At 44.7% G+C, this 27044-nt stretch overlaps 1 protein-coding gene and 1 long non-coding RNA gene across 7 annotated transcripts in view; both read right to left on the bottom strand.

The window, feature by feature from the left end:
- AUTS2 (activator of transcription and developmental regulator AUTS2) overlaps window positions 1–27044 on the bottom strand; it is a 758376-nt gene that overhangs the window by 92768 nt on the left and 638564 nt on the right. The gene's annotated exons all lie outside the window — the stretch shown is intronic.
- LOC139806188 (uncharacterized) lies at window positions 16619–19637 on the bottom strand. The gene is made up of 3 exons (XR_011730172.1): window positions 19570–19637; window positions 17114–17211; window positions 16619–16711 (listed from the first exon to the last, which is right to left on the bottom strand). It is a non-coding gene; the product is annotated as an uncharacterized lncRNA (long non-coding RNA).

Here is a 27044-nt window from a genome sequence, read left to right as displayed (position 1 = left end):
GTGTAATTAATGACGACGGAGCTGTCTTCTTTCTGACATCCTATGGAAGACCAAATGAAATTAAATCTTTCTAATTAGTAATCATTCACCCAGTATCTTCTACATTGCTGGTGCTGGACAATTACAAATGCTTTGGTGGTGCCAGGATCCCAGTCCCAGATGTCCAGGACACCGTGAGGTCAACCCTGCATTCACAGCAAGGTTAGAGCAGCCCAACGCTGCCTTCTCCTGGACTCACCAGCAGTGTTAATGAGGCCTTGAAGCTTGCCACAAACTCGTGGCTGCCAAAGTCAGCTGTGGAGCTAAAAGAAATGTTTCCACTGTGGGATTTGTCCGTGAAGCCAGACTCCTCTCCCTAAGCCAGATTTCAGACAATACAATGTCTCTACCGTATTGCCCTGACATGTTGTGTGGCTGGCAAGCTCTCCTCTTTCCCCTTTCCAACTGCCTTAAATGTCCAAGTCTCTGAGCTGAACTTTATCTGCCATTCATTTCTGCAACACACCAGACAACAGTGAGCCTTGGAAAAAAAAAAAAAAAAAGGAAAAAAAAAAAAAGAAGTTTGAATTCTCAGGTATATGTTTGTGCCTCATAGAATCATAGAATGGGCTGGGCTAGAAGGGACCTCAGAGCTCATCAAGTCCAACCCTTGATCCACTCCCCCCGTGGTTCCCAGCCCATGGCACTGAGTGCCACATCCAGGCTCTTTTGAAATATCTCCAGGGATGGAGAATCCACCCCTTCCCTGGGCAGCCCATTCCAATGGCTGAGCACCCTCTCCAGAAAGAATGGCCTAATGTTTGACTGGCCACATAATGCATTAACGAGGTAACTCGGACTGGAGGCAGGGTTTAATATTGGACTGCATGACTATTTTACAAGAGCTTTTCAACATCACATCAATTGCCACCACATAGGCACACATAAAATCACACGTTCCTGCCCACCTGGCTGATCCTCCCCAGCAGAAAGTATGGGGTGGGAGCAGAAAGCCCAGAAAGGTCTGTGCTGAGCTGGAACGCAGCTCCACGCACCCAAGAGGAACCAGCGGAAGGATATTTTGCTTCACAGAACTCCAGTTTAGGTTCAGGATTCCCAGAAAAGCTGGCAATCATCTGCCTTACACCTTTCTAAAGTTTACTTCCCAGTGCTGTGGTCAAGAAGCCACAGAGAGCTTGACAACCCATCTGGTGAGAGCGTGCATGAGTTCAGTTGCACTATGTTACAAAGCCATCCTTATTTAAATGTATGCATGTATAAATATTCTCAGAAAGTTTTGAGCACATACTCTAAGTATGGTAATAGCTTGCAAAAGCTGTGAATTTCACTAAATCATTTTTATTACCCTAGTTTTGAATGAAGTGTAAATATTGTATGCAAGAAATATGGCCAGTGTTCGAAGGGCATGTCCTGCACGCTGAGCTGTGCAGGCCTGTGCAGCTCTGACAGTCATTTCTGGCAGACTTTTCATCTGTCAACTTGTTTTAGTGAGTATAATAAGGGAACCTAATTCATAATCTTAACTTAAATGTTGAGCTCCTTCATTTTAGAGGAAATCTGGAAGCCACGTGAGCTCAGGAAAGCTCCACGGCATATGAGAATGGCAAGGAATTCAATGGAGCCTGATGGAAAACCAAATGCCTCATGCCAGCCTTGTATATCAACTGTAAGTCTATAATTTTCCTTAAAATATTCATAATTAAGAAATTCTGGTATTGCTTTTTTTAAAAAATGTTACTGTATTGCCTAAGAGCCTTAGTTATGAACTCAGATTCTAGATAAATAAAACAAAAAACCAGTCCCTGTCTTAAGAGTTGCACATTACATATACTAAGGCATCCATTGCCCAACTGAATCCAGGCTAATGTATTGTATTTATTTTCTAAAAGCAAAGCATTCATAGAAGAAATAAAAAGGCAAACAAAAGAAACCCTTATGTTACATGTGAATTAAATATACGCAGTCATTTACGACTTGGTATTTTCCACCTTTGCTATTCATAAAAAACCAAACCAAAGAGCCAGAAGTTTCTTTCCTCATCATGATGAGTGAAGGTTGGATGCTCCACTCCATGATCCTTCAGAAACTGCCTGTGTCTGTCATAGACTGAGAGTCAGCACCTCAGTCTGTTAAACTGTCACACCTCTTGTTCAGGTTTCTCCTATGATAATCTCCTCCCTGCTCAACTCCAGATACCACAATGCATTTCCCTCTTCTGCTTTCTGAGCTTATTTGCAGACATAGCCATCCATAAGAAGCTTTAAATATGTATTACACTACAGTAAAACCCCCTGTGGCCCACCAAGTAGTGGGCTGGAAAACCAGTTTAGCTTCGCAAGGAAGCTGGTATTAAAATCCTCCAGGACTTAGCAGTTCAGCCTGTCATGCATTTTAAGACCTGTGAATAACAAAGGATCACTGGTAATTTTACTAAAAAATGAAATGCCCTCGTTTCTGCAGAATAAACAAAAACAAAACAATGCATTAGCTATGCAATGCTTCTCAGCACCACAGTTTGAATGTGTCATTAAAGACAGATTTTACCCATGAAATTATTTTTTAAGAGTAATAAATATACAAAATTTTACACACACTTTTCATTTCCTTCCTACATCCCCTCTGTGGGAGGTGGACTCTTATTAAGTTGGTACAGCAAATTCTGCCAGCTCCAGGAAGCCTGAGTCCCATTTCTTACAGCTCCCACGTTGTATATTGTGGTCTAATCCAGATCCTGCCAGCAAGTATAAAATTCAGGACTATAAATCTATGATGTTTCACAGATTTTAGAAATAAAAATAAATAAAGAAGAGCTTGAAGGGAATCTCACTGTTGGTACATCAAGTTCACACTTTCAGGTCCTAAGACACTCAGTAAGAAATATTCCCTTATTTTTGCTCTGTTGGAAGAGCTGATGTATTAAAAAATTCAGCGGATTCTTCTGTGCTCAACTCTGAGAAAAATATAGCTTTATTAGTTTAAATGAAGAACTGTTTTTGAAGAAGGAGCACAGCACGATGCAAGTTAATGTGCTATTCATGTGCATAACATCTCTGCTGGACAAAGCAGTGTCATCTTGTCCCTGTTCCAGTTCAGAAAAATATGACCATGGATCTGAGGAAGGAACAAACTGCTGCTCAGTATCCTGACTGCTAGTATGGAATGTTCCAAGGAAGACAAAACAAACCCTGACATCCAAATGTCATCCACAAGGAGAGGGTCAGGGAGGGGAAAGGTACATCCAAGCATCAGAATCCTGGAGCATGCTATTAAAACAGAGGAAATACAGAAAACCAGCTACAGTCAACAAAGTCTCCTCCCAGCCTCCTCCAATGACAAAACCAGGGCACCTGAGTCTTACAGCTTTTGACTGTGTCTTGAAAAAAATGTATAATATAATGGGATTGAGTTTTCTCTCTGAAATAGTTATTTAAATTACCTGGGACTCTCCACAAAACTATGATAATTTGGGGTGTAAATGAGAAGACAGCTAGATATCACAGGCATAATGTTCAATTGGGCACTGCATCCAAAGAACACCCCTCTAGCAATTCAGAGGCTGCAGACGTGGCAGACATTATTCAGGTCACTGCAACAGCCTCAGCCTTGAAAAGACACAGAATGACAGAGGACAGCTGCAAAATATCCATCCACCAAGCACAGCCACTGGCTTCCCTGGCATTGCACTTGGGATGAATCCATCCCAGCTGGTGGAGTGATGAGAGTTGTCAATTAAGCCTTGTAGACAAGTCACAGAATTCTCCAAAAGACACAGCTCCAGCAAAGGATATTGCAAGGTTACCAAGAAAAGAAGAGTCCTAAGGGTAATATTCAAGAGCAGTTCCTCAGCTGGTAGCTGCTTCCTGCTGCAGAATGTCACTCACACAAAGTCATGATGCCTTGATAGGCTTCACAATTCCCCATCAGTTCTCCAGCTGCTTGGCTAATCAGGTATTATTACCTCCTTTGTGTTTTCTCTCCTGACCCTCACTCTCTCTTTCTCTGGCAAGGTTGCTGTAAAAGGACTCAGTAATGATTCCCATCTAAATATTTCACTTGCCATACAAAGGTCTGGATTTTGCATACCTTGGAACTTTTGTTGCTTTGTCTTTTGATAATAAGCTCCCCAGGCTTCTGGGGATAAATACCAATAATTGTACCCAGCCTCAGCAGAGCATATTGTACATTAAACCAGACAAAATTAGACTTAAATGTGGTAATTGTTGAGGATCTGACTTAAGCACTCCCAAACCCTGAAGAAACTTCCTTTTCAGGCTTGAGGTTACATCAGAAGGTTTTCCTGTGCCACATGGACACCCTGACAGGCCAGGTGGAACCACAGCCTGGTGCTGAGCATCCCAGTCCTGGCAGGTCACCTCTTCCTGGGAGATTTCCCCCTCACTGCAAGTAGAAGAGTGAAAGGAACATTTCACATCAGTTTTTAAGCACATTTGGCATTGGCCTGAATCTTCTATAGATGTCAGCAGGCATATTGCCATTAAATTCCTTGGGAGAAGATGCAGAGCAGTGCTAAAAGCTTTAGAAAACCTCACCTTTTGACTTAAACCTCTGCTTTCATGTGTACAGAACACCAAGATTTCAACTTTGTCTGAATTAGAGGAGATAAAACTTCAGATTCCCCAAACCAGAAAAATGGTCACAATTTCATTTTTTTCTCCTGCTTCCCTAATAAGAACAACCTGGTGCCTTTAGAGCCTTCTGCAAAGGAAAAATCCTCAGGGCTTTGAGCTTCCTCTCCCAGCTTTATAGAGCACCTTCATCAGCAGACAACCATCCCTTGTTGAGAAGACATTCAACTCAGCAGAACATTTTAAATAGTCCCTTGAGCAGGGGCTTGACTGATCACTGCAGTTCATTGTGCTACATATGGGCACACGAGTGAGCAGAAAATCTCCTGCTATGTCCACACCATTCCGTGCCACCGAGGCCCAAACAAAGGCAGCATTTTCTCAGCAGGACGTGTTAGCTCGGGCACGCTGCCACGGCTCCCCAGCTTCTGCAGGTAGCTGGAAGCAGCACAGACACGTCTAAGGTGGTTTCATATGGAAATGAGTGGTAAATTATTAATATTAATAACATCTATAAACAACTGGTGACAACTTCAAGTGGCTTATTGTGTGGTGCGTACAAGGCATCTGCTCATTATCATTTACGAGACACTCCTGATAACACAGGACAATTTACCCACCTTCCACCCTGAATTTCTGCATTAGACTCCAAGGTGCTAACAACATCCAAGAGGGCTGTGCTGATGAAACCACAGAAGTGCAAGTCCCAGAGCAGGAAACCCTCACCAGGGTGGGCAAACTTGTGAGCACAGCTCATTGAGGGACGGATCGCACCGCTCCGTAAGGCTGCAGCAACTCCACCCGTGGAAATGCCTCTGACTTAGAGAGGGCCTGAAAGCTCCTGCATGTCTGCATGAAGGCCCAAAGGAAACTTCCTACAGCACGCTGACTGACCCATGAGAAAAGGTTGTGAGAGGGGAAAGGAGACTGGAGATGCAAGCAGAGGGTTCTGAAAAGCACCGCTGCAAGTTTATTATGTCAAAGACGGAGTAAGCCGTGATGTTACAATTTTTCTGTCAAGGACAGTGATAAAAAACTATCCTCACTCCGAGCTCTGGGATTTACAGCATAGGTTTCCAACCTCCAGAGGCTAATTATTTCAAGTCATCCTGCAGTGCACCCTGGGCAATGCTTTATGAAGTAAGCTTCATGTGGTTAACACCCGTTACTTCATTGGCCTCTTGCTGTCATGATGCAGAGACAGACTAGTACTTCATGTAGCAATTTTTAAATAGAAGTGGATGATTTTTCAAGTAATTATTAGCAAAAACGTCAAACAGAAAGGCAGAGGCTGACTATCCTACTGAGAGGAACCACCGAGGCAGAAAATATGTGCCAGAGAATATAGCTGGAGCTGCACTGAGCTTGCTGTCAGACAATGCTTTTTATCAAGCTGGAAACACAATACCAGGCTGCTTATAATGCCCTCCTTCAATGAGGTGGCCTGAGCTGCCATGCTCTGATGTATTCAAATAAACACAGTAGCTTTTCAGCAACTGATTTTAATCTCATTTCCTGATCTGAGAAGGGCCTGGGAAACCCAACGCTTTCCAAAAAATTGTTTTTTAATTGTTGTTGGCAGCCGCATCTACTACCTTCAATGGACAAGTTAATGGTATCTAAACAGGTAACAGTGAGCTGCTCCTCTGTCTCTCTCTCACACACAAAGACCTAGTCTTGAGTTACCAGATGTTTTTGTCATCTTTCCCAAAAGAAAAAAATGTGAGACCTTTATTGTAGGAAGGCTGCTGCATTCCAAAACTCAGCCTTCAGATCAGCACTGTGGGAGGAGAGCAGCTTTGAAGAGGAGCATTGCAAAGGCCACGTCCTGGGTACAGACTTGCTCCCCTTTACCTGAACAGATGCTCCCATGAGCAATGTCCACACTGGGCATTACTTAACTGAATACCACACAGACAAGAAGAATCATCTTTTGAGGTTAAAACATGAGGATACATCTATGGAACAATCTTCTACAATTTCGTGCTATGTTATTAAATCAGCCTAAGATGCAATTCCCCTATGTGTAAATGGAGAAAAGAGTTAATCCTTCCCTTCCTGCTGCTGTCTCGTTGTCTCAGCTAACTTTGCAAGCAATTTTGGCCACAAAAAAACCTTTGTTGTGTGTTTAATAATGATACATGATGACCATCAATAGAAGTGCATCGCACAGAAATGACTGATAGTGGCAGGATTCTTACCAGATGGTCACCAAACCTTGGTCACATCTCACCTTTCTGTAATTAGCCTCTGGATTGGGCTATACAGAAAACATTAAATAAAAATCTTTGACCTGTCTGGGGATGCTAAGGTTAAACCACATGGCAAATCCCAACCCATGCTGATTTAGAAATAAAGATACAATGATTTTCTTTTTATAAATGACTGCATGAAAGTATATTCCATATGTATATTCCATATAGAGCTGGAATAAAGCTTATTACACACATCTCAGAAGGCAGGCAAGCCAAAGGCACAGCCACACACATGCCCCAGCAATCCAGCTGTGCTGCCCCTGGGGTTGCAGAGTAGGTTTGCATTTCAGTCAGGTCAGGCAGGGTGTTCCAAATACCTGTGTATCTGCAGAAACACCTCAGCTATGAGAAAGGCACCATCCAGCTGCTCAGCTCATTAACAGTATCCTCTTTGAAGCTACATCCAATTTTAACAACTGAAATGCTATAGGTGGCTTAGGCTTGTAATCAGAAAGCAAATCCAGGCCTTTAGTGACTGTCCAGCTCATGATGCAGGGAAGGGAACCTTATTGCTATTTAAGCCTGCTTAGCAAGCTCAAATGTGTGGCATTGCTTAACTTAAACTGCTGTATTTAGAGGGTGAGTAAAAACTGTGGGGACACACTTATTTTTCTAAAGAGATGATTTCAAGTCAGCAGAAGTCTGCTCCTACTTGACCTGAGCTAGACCAAACTCACTCAAACTGAAACACAAGTGGCCATAAAGGCAGCACTATTGTAACACCTTGTTTTCAATTTATACCTTATATTAGTCCTAAACCAAAACCTCAAGAGGTTTCTGTTGCTGATTTTCTTAGTGACTTCACAGCTAATTTTTAAAACTTAGATGTGCAGTAAGAGCATCCAGGTACCTCCACAGCTGCTGGTTGTAGATGCCTCAGAGGACAAGCAGACCAAATGTTTCTGAAGATTTAGTTTAGGATCAATTACAAGTTTGCTACTCAAAAATTATCCCTTCTGGGAAGGAGGGACACACTTTTGAGAACAGTTCACCAAGTTGTGGAGAAGATTTTAGAGAACACCACCTGGACTCTCTCCCATCTGAAGCAGGCACCAGGCATGGCACACACACATGGGGAGAGGTGGTGACCCCTGTCCTGGCCTTTCAGTTGCCATGTTCCCTCAAGGCAAAATGTCAAGAAATACCCTAAAAATGCACAACTCCAGGTAGGTTTGCAAGCTTAGAACAGGTATGGACACGTAGGACAGGGAGGGCCTCTCAGAGCCAGCAACTCCTGCCCACCCTGGGCCTCCCACTGCAGTTCAGGAAAGAAAACCCACCTGAGGCACAGCCTGCCAAACAGCAAGAATCAGGTAAAGCAGTCACACCAAGAGCTACTGGTAACCTAATCAGCACAGATTTTTCCAAATGCCATAAACAATTCAAACACCCATGATTTTACTGAAGCCAGGGGTAGGGGGAAGTGCTTGGGTTAGTGATAGCACGTGGCTACAGAAGTTTCTGCAGGTCAGCTTGGCATTTCTGGGGAAACTGACTGATAGCAAAACAGAGCTCGTGTTTTACACTAGGGATATACATAAAATTTTCCAGGGAAGGGAGTGGAATCTAAAAAAACCAAGTTTCCTCAGGAATTGAGATGGTTCATTAGAAAAAAAGGTGAAAACCAGGCAAGCCTTTGGCTCTTCAGGTCATTACCTTTCAGAAATAAAAATGACAATGAATGAGTGTGCTCACTGTCAGCTGAACAGTTCCCTGAGCAGCAGAGGGTCCCTGGCACTTGTAACCTCTATCCATTTGAAGTTTGTCATTTAGCAAAGCCTCTTTTTCTTCCCTGCACTTCCAGCTGTTTATACAACACAAAACACTTCCTGAATGCAAGTCCCAGACCTCTCACATCTCACGTATTAAAGAATTAACCTGAGGAGGGAACTTTCAAACAGGTCTGATTCAAATTCCACCCTTCAACAACACACAGGACGAGCTGACACCTTTCTGCAGAGTGGAAAATTAATATCTTTTAACTGGAGTGATCCATAGACACCTGTGTGTAAGACCTTTGCCATGGACCACAACTTTTTATTGTATCTGCACATCAAAAAGAGGATGGGCTCTGAGAGCAGCCAGGGTGATGGGCTGGGCAGTGTCCAGGTGGGCAGCAGCTCCCAGGGCTACAGCACATGGGTGTCAGGGGTTGTGAGGGTAAAACAACTGTGGGAAGAAGTCCCTGAGAACTTTGCCCTAAGCCTCAGCCACACGTGCACCCCTCCACCATTTCACCTTCCAGCCTTCCCTGGGAGAACAGCTTGGGAATGTACAGAATCACCTATGTCTGGATAAGAGAAAGGCCTTGGCATGTGGATGGCATCAAACATCCTTGTTAGGATCAGGTTGTTCACGTGCAGCTGACCTGAAAAGCAAAGTATGCCCTTGACATATGACCCAAGCAAACGTGAGGCAATTTTAGTGAGAGCATGAATAAAATTAACTCTTCCTGACTAAGGAAAGGGGTAAGAAATGAAGTGTTTCATGCTGTCCTCTGTTAGTAAAAACCTTTTGGACTTTGCTTCCACCTCACTGCAGAAGGCTGCTGATGCAAAGGGTGATATTTGCCTGCAATCTTTCCCTGGGAAGTAATTAGTTTCCATTTAGAAGGATGACAAATTGATCAGGCAGGAATCTCACTGAGCTCAGAATTGAAGCTAAACTGTGGTAGCTACAGCTCTGGCAAGTCGGGTTTGTCAGTCTGTCAATGCATTTTACAGTTTCAAAATTCAATCACCCAACAGCAGGGAAGACATCGGTTTAAAAAAAAAAAAAAAATTAAGAAAAAAAATTTAAAATAAAATTAAAAAAAAAAAAGAGAGAGAGAAAAAGCAAGGGGAAAACCACCAAAGCCTACACTTCCTCCTGCAAGTTCATTATCACCTCTCTAAAGCATGACTGTGGTGTGAAATGGGTGAGACGCACGGATGCCTCTGTTAACGGCCAAAGAAAAAAAAGTCTCACATCATTAGGAATGGAATAAACGATACCGAGGCACAGAGCAGAAATGATTTGATTAGCAATTTCCAGTTTTGAAAAGACCTGGAAGAGAACCAAATGACTATACAGAAGGTGTGATGGAGTTCTTAATTGCTGTAACTGCACAGGGAGACTCGATGATTTGTGACATATAATACAGCACAGTACGCTAACGCTAATAACTGTTAATTAACTGCAGCAATGATATACTCTCAAAATGCACATACAAGTTGCCATAATTTCTAGATTAAAAGCTGCAACATTTGAAGCCAAAGGCAGAGGGAAGGCAGCACAGAAGGAGAGCGAGGGAAGAGAAGAGAGTGGAGAGGGAAACAGAATTTTTCCCTTTTTTTTTTTTTTTTTTAAACCCCCTTTGAGCACAGCTGACACCTCACCCAGAGCAAAGCAGACAAAAAGCACTAGGAAAAAAAAATAAAAAAAATACTCCTGCCGAAATGTGAAACGGTTCCTGAACGAAGCTCTCCCTCCAGAGAAGCAGTTATTAATTCTGAAAGGCTGTTGTTGCACCAGGCCATCTGGCTGTACTGTAAAGAGTTCAGTAGCTGCTGCTGAGCTAAGATTCCTGTCGGATCCCATTCGCCCCAGTGACATTATTCACTCGCAAATGTTATCTCACCATTTTTATTTTTTTTTTCCCCCACTGCTGCTGTTTGTGAGGCCCTTCCTTTATTTGCAGGCAGTTTGTTGCACTGCCCAGTGCAAAAATGGCTCTGCCAGGAGCCTCTGGGAAGCTGCGAGCCAGCACCCTCATCCAACAGCTGCTCAGAAGCTTGGTTTGTGCTGCCTCCCAACAGCAGTGCTGTGTGTTAGGCTGGAAGGCAGCACTTAGCAAAAGCTGCTGGATTGACAGCCCGGGATACTGAGGGTTCTATTTATCCCCCAGCCAGCAGGCAGAGCACAGCCAGGCTCCCACACGCCGTCCGTCACCGGCACGTGTAGATGGGAACCACACCATACTGATTAGCTGTCCAGCATTGCTCAAACATTTTCTCTTGCAGATCAATAGTAATAAAGAGGAGGGTAAGCCAGGTATCAGGCGTGCAACGTGGCAGGCTGATTCTGATCTTCCTGCAGAGCTGCTTGCCAGCCTTGACTAAAAGATCTCTTGGCGTGCTGTCCCTTCAAAGTTCTTTCAAACGCAACCGACCTGTGGACGGGCTGTTTAAATGTTACGGTCGGGCTCATCTTGTACCAACCCAAAGACATCAATTACTCTGTGGAGGGGAAAGCTAACAGGCTTTGTTCTTCACTTGGTGTGTCCCTTGTAACACGCTCTTTCTGGATGGCCTCCAAAGGAGAGTTAAGAGAAGTGGTCTGGTTTTGAAGGCACCGCTCCCTCGTACCACCGTGGGATGAGTTCAGATCTAATCCCTGGGGCAAACAGTGGAGAAACAGAAAAAAACCACAGAAAGCAGCCTGAACATCTTCATTTCCTAGCAGCAGTGCTCACTAATGCACACCGGGATACAACGGATGGCAGGGATAAGAATACAAGTGCAGAGCAACAAGGGGAAAAAAAAGGACTAACAGACTGGTTCAGCCTCTCTATCCTCCGTGTTCACACTACTGCAGTGTGTTGAGAGCATGTGTGAAGTCTATCTATCATTTTAACATTGAAGTGCCTTGAAAAATATTAAGGGTGAACTTTGCTGTCATTCCAACATATGGCAAGACACTGAAATACAGACATATCCTGAAGAAACTGGAGAATTTGAATGAATACCTTCTTTCACTGAAGAGCACATTGGTGCTGTATCTTCTAGTTTTTTGTCCACCTCCTCCTCCAGTTTTTTTTCTACTCTAGTTTCTTTCTAGCTAATATAGCAACTTCCTTCAACAACCTGAGTGGCTTGATATGCATGCACAGAGTAGAAAGAAAGAAGAAAAAGGAAAAGCTTAGATTTATGTCCCAACAAAAGAATTATCTTCTATCTACCAAAAAAAAAAAAAAAAAAAAAAGAAAAAGGGTGTTTTGTTTTTTTCTTAATCTTATACAGACCAGTACCTTACACTCACTGCCTTCTCCAGCACTCTGCCCAAATGTAAAGGTTTACAGGATGGCATTTTTATCCTTCTCCTTGGTAGCACTATGACACTGCTGGGACAGTCCTTTCCCTTTCCTCACCTCTGTTTCTTCAAGGGCTCCTAGAGCTGTCACATCACTTCCAGTTTTGCTCCCATGACCACAGCCTCTAAATAATCCTGCATTTTCTTTGCCACCCAACACAGAGCTTTAAAACCAATTTAAATCTGAAATGAATGCTACGAATACCAGGCCATACGCAAGACAGACATTTAATAACCCCCATGGGAAAGAAAAGCTTCTGAAACTGCTAAAATGCATCCTGTGGGGATGTCAGCCTGGAGTGAAAGATTCTTAAAGACTTTTTGTGTGACAGCATCACACCCTCTGAGAGTCCCAGGTGCCATTAGGGGGGAGAAGGGGACTACAGCACACTTGAAGAATTCAAGAATAATCAGCCTCAGGTATTAATGTTTTGCTTTGAGATGTAAAAGATAAGACATGGAAATGGCATGATTTCCAGTAAAGGGGGTGTTAATAAGATACAAAGCTGCCTGTTCAGTTCAGTGCCTCTTTAGGAAAGGATTCTGGTGCCCATGCAATCCTGTGCATCACACATGATTAACAGGAGGCCACAGCAGTGCAATGGGAAGGTGGCTGCCAAGAGGCTGGATCAGTTCTCAGCTATACTGGAAACAACTCCCCCAGGTTCTTTCCACCCTGCAGCCTTTCAACAGCCCCTCTCACAGCCCTTTCTGTTTAGTACCACAGAGACCCTGTCCCAGATGGTATGTGACACCACTAATTTTATTGAAAAAAAACTCCCCACCGTCTTTCATATCTGATGGGAAATTGAGAGTACAGGCATCTCCTTTCAGGTCTTTTCCATCCTAACTCTGGGCTTTGTCTCAGCCCTACAAAACCAGACTTAGAATTGGATGGCTTGGCACCCCACCCTAGTGCAAGGGGGCAAGAGGGTTTTCAAGTTGCATTTTTTTGCCTTTGAAATGTTTTCCCCATAATCCAAAACAATTTTTTTTTTGGTCACAAGGTAAAATTCCTTTGAGCAAAACACCAAACCCAAGCTTATATATTACATACTTCTCACTGAAAGCCTTAGCTTTCCTGGAGATTAGCTGCCTGATAAACCCTAACCAAGTGAAGGTTGAAGGCAGGACTATGCTTGAGCCCAAGTTGGGGTTTTCTCACAACCAGACTGTGACAAAACCCATGGGAGACTCTGGCTTGTCCAAAGGCTTTTCTGGTTACCCCCAGCACTGGAAAAATCCATCTCTCGCACTGGTTGTTGGGAGAGCACCTCATGGCCACTGGGCACCAGCAGAGACCTGACAGCCCATCCCCTTGTGACAATAATTTATGTGGTTTTTTTTTTTTAATTCCTACATCAATGACTTTCCTAAACGTTTCTCTCCTGCATACTGTAAACACCTACTTCTGCTTTCTTTTCCCTTTCATCTGGTTGGAGGACAAGGAGACAATTTGCCATGAGGAGCCTGGCTGATCTCTGAACAGGAGTGCTGGGACACTGCCACCAGTGTGCCAGCCACCCAGCACAGCCTCTGGAGTATTTAAAGGATAATGTGTGCACCCACAGGAGGCACAGGGACCAATCTGACAGCTGGTGTCACAGGGGGAGGTAGAAGCAGAAACTCTCTGGGGCACAGAGATAGTCACTGGGGACAGCACCTGCACCTTGAGGGCTGTGACTGAGCTTGTCCCATGGGTTCCCCATGAAATCCCATCAGTCAGTGACTGCAGCTGTGGAGGCACATGGGTGTTCATTTGTATTCGTGCCTCACATTCCTGATCCTGATTTCAGTCCTACACTAACTCATAGGACAAAGAATTTGGTTTCCCAGCTCCTGGGCTGGTTGTTGTGCCCTGTGCCCAACCTTTCACCCACGACAATCCAATATTTCTCTAGTCTTCCAGCTTCCTGCTGGCCCTGCCTCTAATACAGGGTCTGCTCCCATCCTAACCCATGGTGAGGGTCACCTTAGCCTTGGTCATGCCACACTTGTAGTAATTTCACCCACCATATCTCAGATGCCATGCCAGCATTTATGCCAAGTGAAAATCCTACAGGGCTGTGGAAGTGCAGCCTGTTCTAGCTGCATGAAATAGAGTTTGCCTTCCCTTACTGCACTGACATAGGTATTTTCTGCCCCAGATGGAAACAAGTATTTTTTATGAAGCTCTGTTTTAACCAAAAGCATATATAAAACAAAAGAGCAGAGAAATATTTGAGGTCTGTGGTGGCTGGAATCTACGCGCCGAAAATTAATGCTTTGACTTGTATTCTGCGCTTAATCTTTTGTGGCAACTTTTTTACATTTGTAAGAGTTATGGATTTTAAAAGTCACAGCTAAGATTGCTTAATGAGCATTCACCACCCTGGAAGTGGAAGCAAGGCTGATGTGGTTTAGTCAGCTGTTAGCTTTATTGCCTCTCTTCTGTACTAAAAGTGACAAGTTGAACACATTATAGAGAGCTCAGATGTGTTATGTAGATGAAGCCTGCAGCAATATCTGCCTGCTCTCTATTATTTATGATGTCTATATAATACAATGGACTGAGATTTAAGCCATTGTGATGCAGTTTGTTTTCCAGGGTTCTAAAGTACAGCACATTTTACAGAGAATTGCATCTCTGTTACATATTAATCAAATCCATCTTACATGCAGCTCTTACACTGTAAACTAAAGGGAAAGAAAGATTAAAGCGCTTGGCTTTTCCTCAGCTGTCAAGGACTGGCAATAAAATAATAATAAGAGCTTCTAAATAATGTGTGTGTGACAGGCCTTTGCTCAGTTGTACAGTCCTTTATGGAGGTTAACTACAAAATAAGTTCCAGTGAGTGATTGAGAACAGGCGAGTGTGCAATACTCTAATGCCAAGCTCACAGAAAGCTTTTGCAAAGTTCATTTGCAGAAATTCTCCCAACTCGAAAAGGCAAAGTCCTTGCTGGTCCAGGCACTCCTTGTGGGGGGTGAAGAAGTTTAACCCCTTGCCAAACCCTGGCCTTTGGAACCTGCTTCAGCTGTAGCCCATTAACAGAAAACTCCACTGCAGCAACAAAAGTCAGCCTTGCAGTTTTTAGAAAATATGATGATGATGGAAGCCCTGGGAAAGTTATTTTATTATAAAATATATAAAACTCTGCAGAGGTCTGTGGTTTCGGATTTCTCTTTTCCATCATTAGCTTGAGTTTTGAAGATCAAGAGGTGGAATTTTAAACAAAAGCCTCAATCACTGGTAGTTTTTAAGGCAGTAAGAATTGTGGAATTTATTGGAGGTGGTTTTTTTGCTGTTGGGTTTTTTTTTTTTTTTCCTTTTCTCCATTGGCTTTTTCTGCCAGGCAGCCTTTTAAAAGTTCCTATGCTTGCTCTGCCTTATTACCCCCTCAGCAGAAGGGCTCAGCATGCAGCATCTTGCACGTGGTCTGCCAGCTTCCCACCAGGTTGTTTATCCAGTGTGCTGGAATGACAGAAGGGAACACAGGAGCAGGGAAGAGAGACCATCACAAGTCATGGTGAAGCTGTGCCAGTGACAGGGCTCAGGGATGAGGACAGGAGTCACTGCTGTCCTCAGAGGGAGATGCAATCAGTCTGCACAGAGCCCTGAAACCCACGGATGAAAAATCACCGGGTAAAAGCATCACTCTAAAGCTCTGCTCCACTGTAGACAGGGGAAATAATGCAGAGGATGGCATGAAGGACATGGGTGAGCGTTCAACAGCACTTTGCAGCATGCACAAACCACTCCTGCAAGCCCCCAAAATGCCTTAAACCTCTCTGTGATGGAGTGGAGGGGCCCAACCCATACTGTGGCTGCCATTGCCCGGGGGCCAGGAATGGCCAGGGACCCACCAGGGCAAGCAGCTCCACACCTCCTGCAACCACACCTTGAGGAGAAAATTTGGCCCTGGATTCAGAGCTCTGCAAAGTTTTACTGGGATGTAAAGGCTGGGAGCTCCTGAAGGAGCCAGTGTGAAGCAGCTGGAAAATAATGTGAATTCAGATCAGGATTTGTATTCTGAAGAATGCAGATGGGTGCTCGGGTGTGGGGTGTGCCCACCTGCAAAGCAAGCAGCAAAACAGAACGCTGGCAATTTTAGGCTCACTAACACCAGCAGAGGAGCTCAGGAAACCAAAGGAAGGGCAAACAAATTTTAGGCTTCAGGGCACCATCTGGTTGCTGCAAGGAGCCAGGGAGAATTCATATCCCCTTGCACACACCGCAGGGTTACTGACAGCTCCGTGCTATCTTCTGCCATCCCCGTTTCACACAAACATCATTTGTTTCCTTGCTGATCTAATACAAGAGGGCAAACTCAATGTTTGCTCTCAAAGAACCATCTTTAAACGCTATTACACATTTCCCTTGGGTCAGGGTGCTATTTTAAGTATATTGCCATGAAAAAGATGATGTTTCCTAGCATCTTCTTTATTTTCTTTAGCTCATCGGGTCTCCTTTTTTGCAGACTTCTTGAAATGCTGATGTTGATTTTGCAACCTGTTTCTCACTCTGATTTTCATGCTGTGACTACTGGGACTCCTCAGGAGCATACAGGTGTTGCAGCCACCTGAGCATTTCACAGCATGAGCACCTGATTTTAATTATTTTGTTTTAAACTCAAACCCACAATTTTAAATCGCAACCTAAATTTAACCACTTTTGTTCCCAAGCTCTCCATGTTTCAGGTTCATTCTTACTCACAACCAGCCTCCTGCCCTCAACAAATTTACTTCTGATTGACACTTCTGTACACAGGGGAGGAGAAGCAAGCCTTGTTAGGGTGTCCTGTGTGCCACATATTACACCTGAAAAACAATAAGTAAGCATCAGTGCTCTAAGTCCTGACTTCTCAGGATTTTTTGTCTTCCAGTTAGCCAAAACCCTGCACAGTGAGAGCACCTTTAGTCTCCATTCCTACTGAGCAACCCACATTGCCTGTAACTCAGTGCATGGCTGTCTCAGCAGCTTCAATGATGTTGCTATTTTATCTCTTCAAGTCTCTGAGCCCTCCAGACTACTGAGGCCAGACTGGACTCAAAACTTTCATCCAAATACAGAACAAGGAAATTCTGCTCCTTGTGACTTCAAGGAAAAGCCCGACCAGGCTTGTGGCTCAAGCCCCTCAAAACAACTCAACTTTCAGACCTGCAAAAAACCTTGTTATTTTAAGCAAGTCATCCCATCCCCTCAGGACTGCCAACGCTGACCTTTTCCACTCACTGGAATCCACCTTGGAGCCTCTCATTGTCTTCTGGGCAGATCTACCAGGCCAGACATATCCACCAGGTCTCTTTCAAACCAAGGGCTGCCAAGTAGAAATGTCTCAGCTTTTAATTTTCCCCAGTGAATGGAGAAAGATACATTTTGGAAATGGATCAAAGCTCCATTTGGGGAAGAAATAACCCTGCCATCACAGCAGCCCTGAAAGGTTCCTCAGCCCTAACGCAGAAAGTTCCCAAAACGAAGCTCAGAGAGATGCTGTCCCAGTCCAAATTGGTGACTGGGGCACAGCCATTTCCACCTCCGTGTAAGCAACACTTAAAAGGATAATTTAGAGCTAGCCACACAGAGGAGCAGACTGGTTTCTTTTGCTTCAGTCTACATGGAAAGTGGCCTTCATGCCACCTGACACTCAGGGATCACTTCTCAGGCTATGGGAAATGAGCTGGGAAAACACAAGCTCAAACCTCCTGTGGCTTATATGTCTGCGGCAGGCGAGCCGTGCAGAATGCAAAGGCAAACCTTTCAATCCTCCCTTCTCCCCAGCCTTCAAAAGCCAGCACAGTGCTCCATTCAGTAGGGGATTTACCGCAGGATTTGGAAAGCACCAAGTGTTAGACAGGAATCTTGCCCTGACTGAACCTACTTATAAACCCTTACATTAATAGGCAGCGCTGTGAAGAGCCAACGGCACAGTGTGCACGGAACAGAGCTGTAAGTCACAGCACAGGTTTGCTGAATGAGCTTGGGACCAGCTGCATCCCTTTACTCCCTCAATAACACACTGATATGGGCACATTTATTTTCCTGTTGAAGCAGCTCACAGAATAAATGTGCATCCCATCCAAGGAGAGATGACTGCGGGAGCAGATGTATGCTATACTGCAAATAGTAAACTTATGGAGCCCTAATCCGATACAATACAATTTAGTTTCACACAAATCCTCTGAAGGAGGCACCACAAAATGCTCTGCAGCAGCAGCAGGAGGAGGAGCCCTGCTCACTGGCCACAGCATCAGGCAGCTGGGAGCCCTGCACATCTCCATTCCTGCCGCCGACCCCATCTGACCATGACATTTGCACAGCCTGTGCTTGGGCTCATCCAGCTGGAACCCAGAGCACTCGCCCTCGTGGGAGAGCCTGAGCCTCAGCTCCTGTTTGCAAAGTGCTCGGAGATCCCCAGGCGAGCAGGGTCACAGAGCTATTAACACAGCCAGAACACTTTCCTGCACACGTCTGGGTCACTAACTCCCAAGCAGGGCAAACAAGACAGAGAGACAGAGTTAAGTTGGAAAAAACCCTGAAATTTTATAGCAGTAAGGTACAAATTCATGTAGGCTGGTAATGACAAGGCAAAAAAAAAAAAAAAAAAGGAAGCCTGAAGTAGCAGAAGAAGGTGTGAACATGTAGCATTTAGCACTGGCAGCAAAGTAAATCCATAGTTTTTAAGGGGGGACCTGAGGCGAGAAAGTGGCCCAGGGGAGAGAAGGGAGAGCTGTTCTAGTTAAATGGGCACAAGAGAAAGATCAACCCCCAGCTGCAGAGCACTGCAAGGGAAGGAAAAAAGAGGAGCAGGGAGGGGGTGAGACACAACGTGCCAGAGAGGTGGGATGAGGCCAATCCATAAGGAGCACAGAAACCCAGGAAGATGTGTCTTTTTTTTTTTAATTGAAGATGAATGGTAAGAGGCAAGCAAATATAACTGAGAATGTAAAGGTTTCCTGTTTTACATCCTTTGCTTTAAATCTTCATTGAGGATCAGCACACAAGAAAAACACCCCATACCAAACGCTGCCTGCTGCAATCTTTGTCTTGCTGAATCTTGCTTTAAATAGTCAACAGCCCAGTGCTATGTCTTGCGCTGATTATTCAAGAGCCATTATGATATCAGTGAATGTCTCTGATTGCATTTAATTCAAGTATGCAATATATTTTGAATTCAGCTTGCTCCAGCAGTCCCCAGCTCCCCCTCCTCCAAAGTATAACAGATCATTTAAAATCGAGCAGGTCACATCCCGAGCTGTAGGTACTAACCATGTCATTTCTTCCTCTCCTAGGGGCTTTAAATCCTGCAACTGCTGCCCTGCCAGCAGGAGAGGTGACCCCACGTTTGTCCTGCTCATGGCTGGCTAATAACCATTAGGGACAATGGCAAAGCTCCCACCTGCTGCCCAGGAGGAGTTCAGATCGCTCCCAGCAGGATGCCAGCTCTGACAATCTCCTCTCCTTTTCATTACAGGCTTTTGCAGCTCTCACACCCCCCAGAAAACTACTCAGGAGGGCTCTCAGGGAATTAAACTGCAGTGACAAAGTGGGTCCTACCCCCTTGCAAGTTAGCAAACATAGGCCAGGGCTGTGGCCTCTGCGCCCATTAGCAAGCAGCTTCTTTTTCCCAAGGGACATGTGCTGAAACATGGCAGGGGGAAGAAACGGGGATGCTCACACGGACGTGGCACAGGTTTAGCAGACACACACAAGTCAGCTTGTTCTGTGAAGGCTTCCCAGAGCAGGGAACAAAGGTGTCTGTGACATCCGCACAAAGGTGTCTGTGACATCCCTCCTGCAGCCAGGGACGGCTCCAGGAAAACACCAGCATGCTCAGGGGAGCAGCAAGAGGAGCTTCAGTCAACCACAGTGTTCCCTATAAACACCAGAACACCATTTCTGCGGGGCGCCAACCTTACCTCAGCAGCACCACACCTGCTTCAAGATGTTCTTCTGTCCTTGCAGCAGCCCCAGCTCAAGGAAACACAGCTCCAGGGCCTCCGGCTCCTCTACAAAATCCCCATCTTTAGGCCCTTTGCAGTGTTTATGAGGTAAAACACCTCACACAGCACCCGCAGCAGCACGGCTGGCTCCTGCCGCTGCCCTGACAGCATCCCTGCCCTCTTCCAGAGCTCGCACAGGCAAGCGCAGTCCCTGGGAAGGGAGACAAATCCTGCATTTCTGTTTTGTCAGTGTTATATGGGGTGGTGGGCATTAAAAAAAAAAAAAAAAAAATTAAAAAATGAACAGTTTGTCTCCTCTGGCAGCCCCTCAGCCGGTACAAACACGCAGATGCCAGCGCGCTCCAGCTGAGGCCGCGGCCTGAGGTGGGGCCTGCTCTGCCTCACCAGCTCATTGCGAGGCTCTGCCTGGAGCTTCCCTGGAACAGCAGCAGCCCAGCCCGGCGCTGCGGTGAAGTATTAACTCATACCCAACACAGTTTGTCTCCGAGGACCCTCTTGGCCCCTTCGTCATCCTGTGCTGACATTTTAATCGCGCTTTTGTGGGAGCCGGCTGGCAGTTTGTCATCAGGAATGGCGCGGCGAGGGGCCAGCGCGGGCTGCTGGCTGTGGCGGCTGCCGAGGGAAGCAGCCCCACTCTGACAGACTGAGCAATAATCTGAACTTACTGCGCTGAGCCTGTGGGACACCAGCCGGGCCGCTTTATCTTCTTCATTAAAGTGCGCTCAAAAAAAAAATCCATTTTCCTTTAAAGTCTCAGGAACAGATGGAGTAAAATTAATTGCGCCATTAAGTCCCGATAGACAATACCAGAGTGGTTTTCTTTCAACAGTGCATGTGTGTTACAAAGTGCTCTTCGTAAAAGGCAATTACTGCAACATTTGCCATAAAATAAAGGTTGCTTTAATGGGCAATAAACACAGGCTTCAAATTTTGTATGAAATGGGTCTCCAAAGGGCGCTGTTATAGGCAGCTCAAAGGCACAACTGACTTTAGTATTTCTGCTCTGGCTCCAGCTCAGCTAGTTCGGAGAACAATGATTTCCACCCTTGGATATTTTCTGATGGAATTATGTATGCCATGTCAGTGCATGGCAGGGTCCTCTGAGCCACCTTTTGCTGGTTGGGAAATGGTGGCCAGGCCGGCTCCAACGCCTGCGCTGCCGGCAGCCATCAGCCATGGCGAGACAGGGAGGAGGAGGAGGAGGAGGAGGAGGGAGAGGAGGAGGAGAGAGCTGAGGCCAGGATGGGCTCTTTCTTCTGAGCAGAAAATAATAAGGACTCGCTTCCTGACATCAGATCCTTGCCAGTCGGAATTACCACTGCGTTTGCTTGATGCAAAGCCTGACATATTCATATTTCTTTTAAGTATAAATACCCTGGAAAATGGACACCACATCCTTGCAAATACAAGGAGGGAACTATAAAACCGTGTGTGGGCAGTGCTCAGAAAACAAGAAACAATGGCATTTTTAAGCTTTTTGCTCTCTGGGCACTACAAGCCAAAACCAGTCATTACCCCACCAACTCCCCATCAAATGGTTTGTGATGGCACTGCAAAACACAGCTTCTAAATAGCCTCATTCGGTGTCCTAACCAGAAATAAAACAACAAATCTACATCATTTACACCAAAATGGTACATGGTATTTGTCAACTTAACAGCCAGCCTCACCCTGGGAGTAAAACACTTCATTTACAGAGATTTCAGTCTTACACAAGCACCGATGGTATTAAGACAGATGCCTCACAAAACCTGCACACTCCTCCTGCAATGATCTGCCAAAACCCTTCTCTTCTGTCTTGTGGTGTGTGGTAGTCCTGGGTGCAGGCACTTGCCCACGTACTTCTGGGTAGGAAAAGAGTTTCTATCTGATTCTTGCTCAGATTTATTTGAAGAGGAGGGAAAATCATTTCCATTCATTGTATTTTCACATTCCAGTAATTACAAAGCAAGCATGACATACAAACGATCCATTAATTGAAATATGGGCTCCATGAGCTCCAATATTTATAGCGTAAATCCATATTTAATTAAATAAAGCCAATAATGCTCATTTCAAAGGGAACACTGAAGCTTTTTATTTAACCATGTAGTTGATGCTGGATGTGCTCCTTTCTCATCAACACCTTTTAGCAAGTCACCCCTGGATGAGACAGGTAGGGGGGATGTTGGGTGTTGCCAACCTCAGCAACACCCCAGTCACAGGGCTGCCAGCACTCCCTGCTGCTGGGGGATCTTTCCATGGCTGTTACCATACACCACTGCTGGGTAATAGCATCAGTCAGCACCTCTGACTGAGAAGCTTTAATCACCCACTTAATTGCCTTAATCGCCTTTTACATAACTAAGAAATCACAACACTGCAATTGTCTGCCTCTGACACACAGGAACATCAGGGGTGTGACATTAATGACGTAGCTGTATTAATTGCTGGGGGGCTAATGTTTCAGGATCTCAAAGCACCAGATGCTAAGCCCCCAAAACACTGCTGCTGCTCCCTGGGTACTCGCTGGGTCCAGTACAAAGGCCAATAGCAGTGGTGTAGGCAAGTGCAAGCACAACAAAATGGGCTTTATCAGCACGGGCACATAAACTCTGGGCACCTCTCACTGTTCTGGGTCACATAAACAAGACCTCACACCCTTCAAGAATACACAAATATATTTTTTTCATTTGATATCTGTTGTGGAAGATGCACTTCTGAGCTTGCTATGAGAATTACTCAGTACAAAACTGGAAAAAGCCCCATTAAAGCCTCAGAGCCCTCCTCTGTGACAAGGTAAGAGTACTGCACCCACGGTGGATGGAGCACTTAGTACTTTCCTGGGACAAACATTCACAATTTTACCAGACTTCACCATGACTGTGTTTCCCTTAATTTGATCAGTAATCAGATGCTACTTTCCTGTAGAAGAGCTCTACCCCATTTCTCCTTGCAGCATTAGCAGCCTTCCCTGCTATGTGTTCCTAAGCTTTAAACACCATCCTCTTCCCCTCTTCTGTCAGGAGTCAACTGGCAACATTAAGCACTTTTACTCCTTGCAAAACAAGTGTAAGTGTGCACAGGGTGGCCTGGCTCCAACACAAGCAGATGCAGGGTATTTGAATAGGTCCAAGAAGGCAGAGAACAAGAGACCTCTGCACTTGGAAGGTGCTAAGGTGGCAGTCTGATTGCACAGTAACCCCAAATTTAGGGTGGCACCTGATGGAAAGCCCTGCAGCCTTCTAACTCAAAGGGCTGGTTGAGAATCAACTCACAGTGCCAATGCAAATTTTAAAAGTTGATGGGCGAGCTTGTCCCAGCAAACTTTATCCTGAAGGACTTACCATCTGTCACCTCACAGCTCACAGAAAGCCAGCAGAGAGCACAAAAGCCAAAATAAAATTCTATCATATGCTCTGACTAACTGGACAGAAATGCAACCACGTAAACAGACCTGACTTGGATAAAATTAATATTGGTGTGATATTCCAGGAATGCACCACCTCAGTATTACACATCCTGAAACTATGGCCTTGGCATGCTCATATATCCCAAAACATACCCTAAAACCAAGATACAAAGGCAAGGACCTCGTAGACAGCATATGAATAATGACCTTTACCAAGCCATAGGATCCTTGGAGCCCCCAGCCTCAAAAAAGTGACTCCTGTTTGTACAGAACTGGTGCTGAATTAACTCCTATGCCTTGATTTACCTCTCCAACACACTGTACACACCTGTACTGGATTTCTAAAATTTGCAGGCAGTGCAAAGCTGACTCTGTCTTCTTGCATAGTCTCCTACAATCAACAAAACTAAAGGATGAGACTAAAACTTCTCTTGAGCAAACCCCTCACAAGCTCAGTGCATCACACGCACCTAAACACACAACATGCAGGGAATTAGTGGAACTGTCACTCCATCCCAGAAACTCAAAGGCAACACCTGGTGAGGTGAGTGGTGAGCAGCCCTCTGCGTGGCTCTGTCCCTTCCAGGGCACAAATTCACTCTGCCAGTTCAGATCTGTTCAAAGCCAGAGCTCAAGCTAAGCAGGTACGTCTGGATTCTGGCAGCCAACACAACAGCACAAAGCCAAAACTTCTCTGTGCTTTGCTTAATGAAGTCACCTTTGATGACAGATGAATTCTGAGTGTGGGATAATATCTATAACAAAAAAAACCAAAAAACAAAACACCAACAAACAAACCCAAAAGGACATGGAATTTGCTGGCCCATACTAATTCTTCATGAGAGTCTACTGAGGGGTAGAAATATTCTCATCTGAGCTTCTGATACAATCAGAAGAACCAGAAATCATGCATTCCATAAAAGAAACCCCATTCCAAGCTCCTTCCAGCCCCATCCTTGCCAATGGCTTGGTGTAGGAGATAAGCAGTTGCCTCTCCAAGTGCCACACAGCAGTGAATAGAGGGTTTATTACTTTTAAACTTCTATTTACAACTCTACTATGTCAAGAGGTAGAGAGGAGTCCTCATTAGGAGCTGCATGAAGTAAACAAGATGCTAAGAGCTTTCAGGGCTTTTTAGTGCTAATGACAATTAATAATAAATGGGCACTGCAATAACCTCCATGGGCTTACAAGGCAATTCCTGCACCCTGTGTTTATGGATCCTCAACTTGGTGAAACACTGAGACACAGCAAATATAAAGGGAGCAAAATAGCAAACCTTGGAGCAAAGGAACTGAAGTGGATAACCAAGGTTCTGGAGATTTAAGCTGAGGTTTTAAGCAAAAGAAGCAAAGTTTTCAACTGGTAGCCATGGCAAGGTTGGCTTTCTATCTCTACGAAGAAGTAGCTGGTAATGCCCACACTCCAGAGCCTTACACACCTTCCTAAGCAGAATTCTGAGAGGGTAGGAATGTGTACAGGGAAAGGACAAACCTGTGGAAATCCCTGAGTCCTTCTCTTTGCATGCTTAGATTTCAGAGTTTGTTCAAGCAAAAAAAGGACAGGATCGCAGACACAAAAATTGAAACCAAATAAATCTGCAAAACTCCCCACTCTCCAGAAGGGTCTTCACCTCTGCTGTTCTGCATTTCTGAATTCACAGATGTTGAATTCTTTATCCCTAGGAAGCTAATTATTATGAAAGGTCAAAACAAATAGCCTCACTTCTACATAAAGCTGTTGTTAATAGAAAGAAGTAGACAACTCCAATTTACAAGCTATTTTGTTGTTGTAATTACACAGCTCCTTTCCATGTGAGACTTTGCAACTATTTGGTTTAATGATGAACTAAGGAGAAGAGGAGGGGGAGGAAGGACAGCCGTGTCCCTGCAGAACAGCACTTTCCCAGGTAGCCCAAAGTCAGCTCCTGAGGGCTTCCTGAAATGCTTGTCCTCAAGAAAAATAATGATGCTGTGGAGCTGGGCAAGCAGCAACCAAAGGGTTAAGCAGGCAGCCCATTAGAAATGTCCTTCAGTTCAGTGTCTGTTTTTCCTTACAGAACATTAAGCTCAGTGGGGCAGTCAGAAACCCCTGTGGTGCCCCCATTAAAAAAGATCAAGTCGCACATGTCGATATCACAGCTTCACCCATCCTGTAATTTGTCTGACAGCAGCTAATGCTGCTGCTCGTGGCCAGGGAAGACCAGGCTGCCTTTAAAGAGAAAGACCCAAATCCCTTTAAAAAAAAAATAAAATTATTTTGTGGTCAGACAAACCGCTTAACAATATAAAGATGCAATAAGCATCTCTGCCACTCCTTCCCTCCCACTGGAAGCAGGATAAAGCCCAGCACACTACAAAATAATCCCAGCAAAGGCATTGCCAGGGCACTAACAAAATGCTCTGGTGCAGTCAAAGCACCATCCTATGCTTTTTTTTTTTTTCCCCTCCCCTTTCTTTTTTTTTTTTTTTTTTTCCTGGTAATGCCAAAGGCATTAAAAGAGATGAAAACCACTCCATTGAGCTAGGTGAAACGTTAATCCATTGGCCTTACTTTGCTGGGAAACCAGGGTTTGAATGAGGCCCAAGGCATAAATGAAATGAGTTTAGTGATCTCAGTTTAATTCTTAATAGGCCACAACAGGCATTGCAGATACAGAAGATACAATATTAGGAAATCAAACCCTTTCAGAATTGTTTTTTCCTTTCGGCTAATGAGGGTCAGGAGAGAATTAATATAGAAACTAAAACCTTAAGCCAACCTAAATAGCTCTCTATTGAGCTGGAGTGAATGAAGAGCAGGGGAGATTCTGCTTGTGAACCCCATGGTTGAAGAACCATTCTGCAGCAGGGCAGACACTGGAAAAGCTGATCTGCAGAAATTGAAGGCCCCACTGAAAGCACCAGAGGATTTCTAGTGATACCTCAGCAGATTTTTAATCAAATGGGATGTAATGGGACTTCAAACAGTCCCACTGAAGCCCAAACTTCAGTGATGATAGGGTCAGACCTTTTGCTTACAGTTTCTTGAAAGCAACAGCTACCTCCAAATAACCTGGAGTGGGAGGAAACCAAAGCAAACAAACTCCTATCCCTTGACTGTTATCATCCTTAGAAAAAACAGTGCTCAGGATGCCAGGTCAAGGGATGCTTCAATCATGTCTACATGGGGCATTTTAGTTCCTTTCAGTTTTCCTAGCTCCAGTTGTTGAAGTGGATAGATTTACTGGAGGTCTCAGGTGGAAAGTCAAATGTTTTAAATGGAGATATTTTGCAAACACCAAATCACTCAGTACTGAGACAGATCAATTTTGCTTTGCAGGAGGGTAAGGTGTCACTTTTTCATTCTCAGAAACAATGCAAAAAGACTGGATAACAGAGCCTAGAAGAAAACTGACTACAAAGCAGCTATTCAGAGAGATTAAATATTTTGAAGTGCCATGATGAAGGTCAGCTTTGAGCTCATTGCAGATTGAACCCCAAGGAATGCCACAGTAGTTAAACTCTAGCTCTGCTGGATGCCTTGAGCCAGTACCTTCCAAAAACTCCATGGTTTTTCTAGGTATCTCCCTGCCATTTGGCCACGATCCCTCAATGCTCTGCATTTTCCCATACTCTGCACATCTGAAGGGATTTACACAACTGGGTGGCTGGAGCCATCTTCCCACTCACATCCAAGGCAGCTTTGTAATGCACCAGGAGAACTCAACTCAGCTCTTCCTGCTTCACAAGAACCAAGGTAAGACCCAGCACCACCCAGAGCCTTCTCCAAACCTGCTCCTTCTATTCAAGCTCTGCC

Source organism: Heliangelus exortis, chromosome 21 (genome assembly GCF_036169615.1).
Source record: "Heliangelus exortis chromosome 21, bHelExo1.hap1, whole genome shotgun sequence".
Lineage (NCBI taxonomy): Eukaryota > Metazoa > Chordata > Aves > Apodiformes > Trochilidae > Heliangelus > Heliangelus exortis.
The sequence above is the reverse complement of the archived record's forward strand: the minus strand, read 5'-3'. Positions and strand labels throughout refer to the sequence as shown.